Raw genomic sequence first — 7,171 nt, 5'->3', positions numbered from 1 at the left:
CCAAAAGTCACCATAGCAGCAGAGCTTTGACTGCAGTCCAGGCACCCGTGCCTTGCTGCTCAGCTTTAACCTCTGCACAGACACCTTCTCCCACGGCATCCTTGGCCCCTGGTACAGCAGCTGCCAGCTGAGTCAGAATTCATGTTTTAAGCAGTTCTCACTCAAGCAATTATGTATTTTGCATGACTGTTTTGTAATTATGTGCACAACGGAGGCATAGTTCCCTTCACTGCCACCCTTTGCATCCTCCCAGGTGTCATTTAAAACTGGCAAGGAAAACATTTAGAGAAGAGTTAGGAAAGGCGAGCATCTGCATGCTTATGAATGAGAGAGACAGCCGGTAGAGCCATGCTTGTCCCCAGGCGTTGTTTATAAATTGTCTGCAGGATGAAAATGAAAACGCAGTTGCAGCAGCAAGATGCAAGCACCCCATAGCAAATCCCCAAGCTGGGCTCAGGCAGGAATGCTGAGCTACAGCTACAATCTTTTCTGAGATTCCAGCTCACACGGCCCACGCGCTTTCTGCCTAAACCTTTGTGCGATGCCTGCTTTGCTGCAGACATCCCAGGACATGGCTCTAAGGCTGCCTTCATTTCAGAAACTAGCATATATATATATATACACACACTGATAGATATGTATACACATAGAATAATGTGTCCTGGGATCTCTCCAGCAAACCAAGGCCTGCCCCTGTGCTACTCTGAAAAGGCCCAGAGACCAGCCACAAGGCTGAATCATTGCTCACCCTGCCTGAACGCCTTCTGCAGCCAGGTGAGCAAAGGCTCTCAGCCTGAACACACTGCCCGGTTTATGCTTTGCATGGTGCCTGTAAATTCCCCCTCCTCTTTCTCCGTCCCCCCACCCCTGACCATGAAAACACCTTGGGCAGTGACACGCCAGAGCTGGAAGCAGCTTTCCGGGGTGCAGATGGGGACCGCTGCGCCTTGGGCATTTGGGTGCACATGGGGCAGGTGGTTGGCACTGGGCCATTTTTGAGGGGCCAGAGTCGGGCTGCCGGAGCTGTCGTGGGGCCGTCGGGGCCGTGAGCAGCCCGCACACCCAGCAGAGGGCAGGGGGTGCTGGGGGCGAGGGCAGGGGGTGGGCGGTGTTTTCACCTTCCTTCAAGGCGCTCTTTATATAGCCGGTTACATAAAGCTGTGCAATTTGGCTCCTGTTGGGAGAGAAACGCAGGCGTAGGAGTACTGGTACACCAAACCTGACTGTAAAAGTCATCTGTGTGGTTTGGTTTTTTTTTCTATCATTCACCACTAATCTCTAAAACGGTTGCTGCTAAATATTTAATAAAACAGAGAATAACTTAGCAGTAAGTCATGGCATGACTCTAAACCCCAAGCTGGCAGCCGGAGGATGGCCCCCGTACAGTTTTCCAGCCATGCCCGTGCCAAGGCCTCCCAGGGGCAGCGCCCTGGCGTTCACCCCCTCCCCGTGGCAGGGGCACCAGGGGTGGCGAGGGGTGACGGGGAGCTTGGGGGGGCCCATCTGCTCCCTCCCCAGAGGAGCTGCGGTGGCCAGGGGTGAGAGAGGCGAGGGGGTGCTCCCCTCCCTCCATCCCCCTGGCACTGACAGCTCCTTGGCCATGGGGAAGGGTGAGCACGCATTTTCAGGCTTGGCACGAGAGTGGAAAAAGCATCGCTTCCCCCAGACTTGATATTTATTCATGTTTACGTGGTACATTTTGTGCCCGAGACAAAGCCCAGCTCTGCTGTGCCGCTGCGTAGCACCGCCAGCACCGCTGCTGTCTCTTTCAGGGAATGTGTTTTCCATAATGAAAACCAATTGTCTTGAAAATAGTTAGGGAGCCGTGCAGCGTAACATCACATACAGATGAACTCGTAATCACAGCCAGCGCTGCGCTCCGAGCCAATTATTCATTACCCAGGTCACTTCCATTCCTTATTTTCCATGGGGGGGGGTTACAGCGCAAGGCGAGGGAGGGGAGCGGCTGGTTGCTCGCAGCCATCCCCCGGCACACGTGCAGGGCTCCAAAGGCCTCCAACCTCTGCTGCAACAGCAAAGCTGGAGCGGTGGTGAGGCCTAGGAAGAAACGTATAGGGCTTTCATCTCATCACCCCTTGCGTTGTTCCTGCTTGGTTGTTTAACATCAGTCTTAGTTGTTTATCAGCTTCGCAGCAGGTAACACTGTTTCTGCTGTCTGGAGCTCCTGACTTCTCATGCCCAGCAGGTACCTCACCTTTCAGTATATAAAGGGGCTTGTAAGAAAGGCAGAGACATTTTACCAGTACCTGTTGTGATGGAAGAAGGGGCAACAGTTTTAAACTGAAAGAGGGTGGGTTTAGATTGGACATAAGGAAAACATTTTTTATGATGAGGGTGGTGAAGCACTGGAACAGGTTGCCCAGAGAACTTGTGGATGCCCCATCGCTGCAAGTATTCAAAGTCAGGTCGGACGGGGCTTTGAGCAACCTGGCCTAGTGAAAGATGTCCCTGCTCATTGCAGGGGGGTTGGAACTAGATGATCTTTGAAGGTCCCTTCCAGCCCAAACCATCCTGTGATGCTACCGCACACAGGTACCCATCCAGCACGCTTGTTATCCAGGCACAAGCTCCCAGGCAGCAGCTAATCCTTACCTAGGCTGGAGGAGCTGCACAGCAGACGAAAGACCTCCCCATACGCAGGGTGCCCACTTGACTCAGAGATCCCAAGCAGTAACACTTCCATGTGATGTCAGGACTGTCTCTTCTCACAGGTGCTGGTTTCCTCGGTCCTAATGCACTCAGCATCATGCCGAACTACAAAAAAAAAAGAGGTGGAGAAGACAAATCAGCTCTCAGACCTCAGCCGTGGCCCCTGTGAGCTGGCAGCAGGCAAACAGTGGTGGGGTCTGCTGGTGGGCAGCACAAGCAGCGGGGTCAGCAGGGGAGGTGGGTGCAGCACGAGCCGCTGTGGGGTAGGATGGGGGAAGGCTCAGTGCAGATGCTGCCGGTGAATGCGTCGGTGCTGCTGCCCTTATTGTGGGTTGGGTGACCCTCCCTCTGCCTAGCTGGCCCTGCGGCAGTGACAGGCTGGCACTGTTTGTCCTGGAAGCAATCGGTGCCAGCAGGATGTGTTGGCGGAGCTGGGGGGAGCATGGCTGCAGCTCCAGGGACACATCCAGGCTCCCTGAATGGCAGCGAGCAGCCCTGGCCGGCCAGGGGACCCTTACCTGGGTACTTCCCCGACAGCAGCTAACCTACCTTGAAGTCCGAGGCATTTTTCAAATGCAGCTTTTTTTTTTTTTAATCAGGTAAGGCACCCATAAAGCCGATCACCTAGGACACAACCAGGAGTAATTTTCAGGGATCATTCTCAGATTCAGTGACAAAAGACAAGACTGCTGCAGGAAGCTACAGCCCAGAGGTTTCCAAGCCTTAGGCGACAGTGAGCAAAGAACACTAAAACCAGGGTGCAGCAAGCAGGTTACCTTGCTATTCATAGAAAAGATCCTGAGAAGGCAAGAAATAACAAGCTGCTGGGCTCTGCCAGGGCCGGGCGATCGGTTATCACCAGCCCCCCGGGGTAACTTCTTTGCAGCTCCAGGGGAGGAAACAGCCCCAGCCTCGCTGTAGATGCACACAATATACATCGATGGAACAAAATGCTCCATTAATAGGAAACAACAAGAATGACAAGAAGAGGAGAAGCTGTAGTTTGTAATTGCTCCTAATATCAGAGCGCTGCTTCTTCTAGAAAGAGCTGCCATCTTGACACCCCCAGAGGGACAAGCTCCTACCGATTTTGCTTTCCGCACATCTGAATGAAGGGGCTTGCGATTGCACCGGCAAGGAAAGATGTTGTGTTGGCTTCCTCTCTCAGTGGGTGTCAGGGAACACCGAGGGCTGATTGCTTAAAGTGCTGGGAAACGCGAAGTTCACAAGAGAGAAAAAGTTAATGTACTGTGGCAGTGACAGCGCAGGGGAGGGGGAGCCGGTTTGCTCCAAACCCCTGATGTTCCCACAGTGAAAAAGGAGGAGGACTGGAACGGTTCCTGTTGCTGGGGAACATCGCTACGGCCTCTGCGTCCCCGGCAGCCGCTGCCGGGACGCGTAAAACACGCTCCGCCGACAAAGGAGGAAATTGTTTTCTACAAAGACAACGCTGACTTACCGGTGACAATCTCCTGCCTGCGTTTTCTGGCACCCGCATCAGATGGAGCAGGTAGGCTTGCTGGAGAGATTCACAAGCGCGCATGTCCCAAGGATTTCTTTCCACAGCAGGAGTGAAAAAGAGTAATTGAACTCCATGCAGGTTCATGGTACGCCTCTCCGAGCCATCCTGTGAAATCTGCCACGGCAGTAGAAGGGATGCGGGGTCCGCACAAGCAGCAGGGGCCACCCAGATCCTACATTTCGAGCAGCTGTGGTATGGATATGTGTCTGGGTTGCAGGAGTTAGCTGTGCATTTCCAAGAACTGCACGTGGAAACAGCAGCCATTTCATTCCCAGCATCACAGAGGAGCAGGTACACTGTGCCCTTAAACCAAGGTTTAATCTGCAATTTTGCATGAGAATGATAACGCGCCACAATATATACAAAACATTGCAGTGAAGAAAGCGGCCTATTATGACCTTTTCAGTAGTTTCCGAGACTGGCGTTTGCTAAATTTGAATTGTATTCAAAGTTAATTTGCACTTTTGAGGAATTCACCTCTGGTTCACTTAAACACAAGGGAATTACTGGTACGAGGCTGAGAAATGTTATTGGAGATGCCTACTTCATCGCTTCTAGAAAGACGAAGGCGGTCTTTCTCTTTCCTCACGTGTCCTTTCCCCAATATGTTTGTCTTCCTTTTTCTTGCTGTTTGTTCCTTTCTTCTTGTTATTTCCCTGGCCATAGGATCACTGACGGTCAAAGAAAATTATTGGTTGGTTGGGTGTCTTCCTTTCTTTTTGACATCTGAAAGGACATTATAAAACAATACCAAAAAATTCCAAATCAAACAAACTCATTCATCCCTGCCCTGGTCCACAGAGGGAAGGACACAGATCTGAGCAAAGCCAGCCGGCAGCAGAGCCGATGGGGGCGAGGGGCTCCTAGAAAATCACCCCGAGCTCACGCCGGGGCTGCGGCAGCGGTGGGGCACACGCTGCTGTCGCTCTCGGCGTGCCCGGTCAGCGCAGCTCTGGCGCCAGCCCCAGCCACCTCGGCACACCAGCGTCTCGAGGGCGCGGGATGGAGCGCAGCGGTGCACCGTGCCCTGACCGGCGGGCAACGCCGCCTGCGCCGCTGTGGGGGACACGGGCTGCTCTGCTCCCACGCCGGGTGAAGACTTGCTCAGCAGTTTTCATTGATGGGTGTGGGAGGCTCATCAATGTTAATACGTGGCGGCCCAGTAAGGTCCCAAGTACCTTATTTCAGGCTGTGGGATCCCTAAATCAAGTGTTCAGCCTCTGCCCTCGCTGGAGGGATTGCTGCTCTGCCCTCTGCTCATTCCTGCCCTGCCCCTTGGCACGTTCCCATTGCAGGGCTGCTGGGGTTGGGGTTGCATTCCCACCCGGAGACATGGAGGAAAGACTTCTGTCTTTAAAGCAGGGTCGATTCCCCGGCAAGGTAAGGGAGAGGCAGCAGCGCCAGCCCAAGGCCATGAACTCGCAAGGGCTTTCAGCCGCAGGCGCTCCGGCCAGAGCACCCCAGCCCTGCGGGGAAGGACTGCAGCGTCCTCTCCGTGCAGGATTAACGGGGCGGCTCAGCGCTGACCGATTGCGTGCGAAGGCTGCTATCGGCTTTGCTGCTTAGCTTAGCAGAAACATCTGGATGCTTCGGTAGGGGACGGAGATTAAAACGGCATCATTGAAAGAAACAACGCCAAAGGCTGGCTAGAACAGATGAGCAAGCAGAAAGCCAGGTGGGGATTTAAAAAACAGCTCTCCGCAATCACAGGCTTTGTCTTTCGCCGCGTCCTCCCCGGCAGAGGTTTGCAAGCGCCGGGGCTGGCGGGCATCAAAAGGCGGCCCCGAGCCCCCTGCTCGTCCGCTTCCTCCCGCGAAGCCCACCCTCCGCCCCCGGTTAAAAGCACGGCGGCCACGCCGGGAGCGGGGCTCTGCCGGGCCACAGCGGAGCCCCGGCCCGCAGCGGCTGACCGGCCGGGGGCCCCGGGCGCTCGGCGGGCTCCTGCCGCCACCTGCCGGCACCGGGCCCCGGCCTCCCAGCGGCACCGGGCCCCGGCGGCGCGGCGGGGGCGAGGGCGCAGCCCCCGTGCGCCCGGCGGGGAGCGGCGGCGGCGGCGCCCGGGGCACCGCGCCTCCTCCCCGCCCGCCGGCCGTTTCTCTCTTTCACACTCTAGGAGTCAGAGATTGCTTTTTTCTTTTTTTTCCTCCTAAATAGCTTTAGAGCTTCACCATCCTACCGCGTAGGGCATGCTTATTTACTCAATAAACCTAAAACCTAGCACTAACCGAGACCTGCTGCTCTGCAACTCTCCCCTCTCAGTCTTGTGTCTGACACAGCTACTCTTAACGCTTTTCTGATAGACTGAAGAAGGCCTAAAATAACGCGACTGTTCAGTTACAAAAGTATAAAGGCAGAAGAGGGAGCTAAAAAGGAACCGAAACGCTCAGCCAAAACATCCATCCATCCATCCATCCATCCATCCAAAGTTTTCTCTTGTTCACAGCCACAGCGTAACTTGGTGCTCTTTCTGTGCACGTAGCAAAGCCCAGGTGGCTCTCCTGAACTGCCAGGAAAAAGTTAAACCAGACCTCTTGCACAAGCAGTTCAATGGTGTGTGCTCATTTCTTGAGGAACTTGAGTTTCCACCAAAAGCCCCCCGGTACCCTGCATCATCGGCGCTATATGCCGTTAGTGCTGCGATACGACAAGCATCTAGGAAAAAAAATCCAAACCCCTTTCTGATGACGCAGAGCAAAATCCATTTAAGCTGATCCAACCAAAAGTGAAAACTCAGTCTTAAGAGATGCTCAAAGGTAAGCGTGGCAATGTTCTGCTGGAACCCAAGTATCGCCTGCTTAGTCACTGGCTCCTTCTGTCTACACAAGAATTATTTTTCAGAGGAAGGCCGATTAAAACACAATAGAGGATCATCTTTGGCATCACAAGGAAGCCGTGGGAGAGGCATTCCACTCGCGCAGACTAGGTGTACGGTGTTGAAGTCCTGTTCCCAGTTCCCAGACACGGGCTGAGGCGGGCAGG

General features: G+C 54.3%; 1 protein-coding gene and 1 long non-coding RNA gene across 2 annotated transcripts in view; both read right to left on the bottom strand.

Annotated features, from left to right (window-relative positions):
• Positions 1–1,091: 1,091 nt before the first annotated feature.
• LOC309593207 lies at positions 1,092–3,294 on the bottom strand. The gene is made up of 3 exons (XR_014228732.1): positions 3,220–3,294; positions 2,614–2,775; positions 1,092–1,174 (listed from the first exon to the last, which is right to left on the bottom strand). It is a non-coding gene; the product is annotated as an uncharacterized lncRNA (long non-coding RNA).
• A 1,277-nt stretch (positions 3,295–4,571) lies between these two features.
• Positions 4,572–7,171, bottom strand: part of PCNX1 (pecanex 1) — a 96,907-nt gene continuing 94,307 nt past the window's right edge. The window contains exon 38 of the transcript XR_014228749.1: positions 4,572–4,918. The gene's annotated coding sequence lies outside the window, so the exon portion shown is untranslated. The remainder of the gene's footprint in view (positions 4,919–7,171) is intronic.

This window comes from Platalea leucorodia, assembly GCF_965183815.1.
Source record: "Platalea leucorodia genome assembly, chromosome: 7".
Lineage (NCBI taxonomy): Eukaryota > Metazoa > Chordata > Aves > Pelecaniformes > Threskiornithidae > Platalea > Platalea leucorodia.
This window is presented reverse-complemented; position numbering and strand designations above follow the sequence as displayed.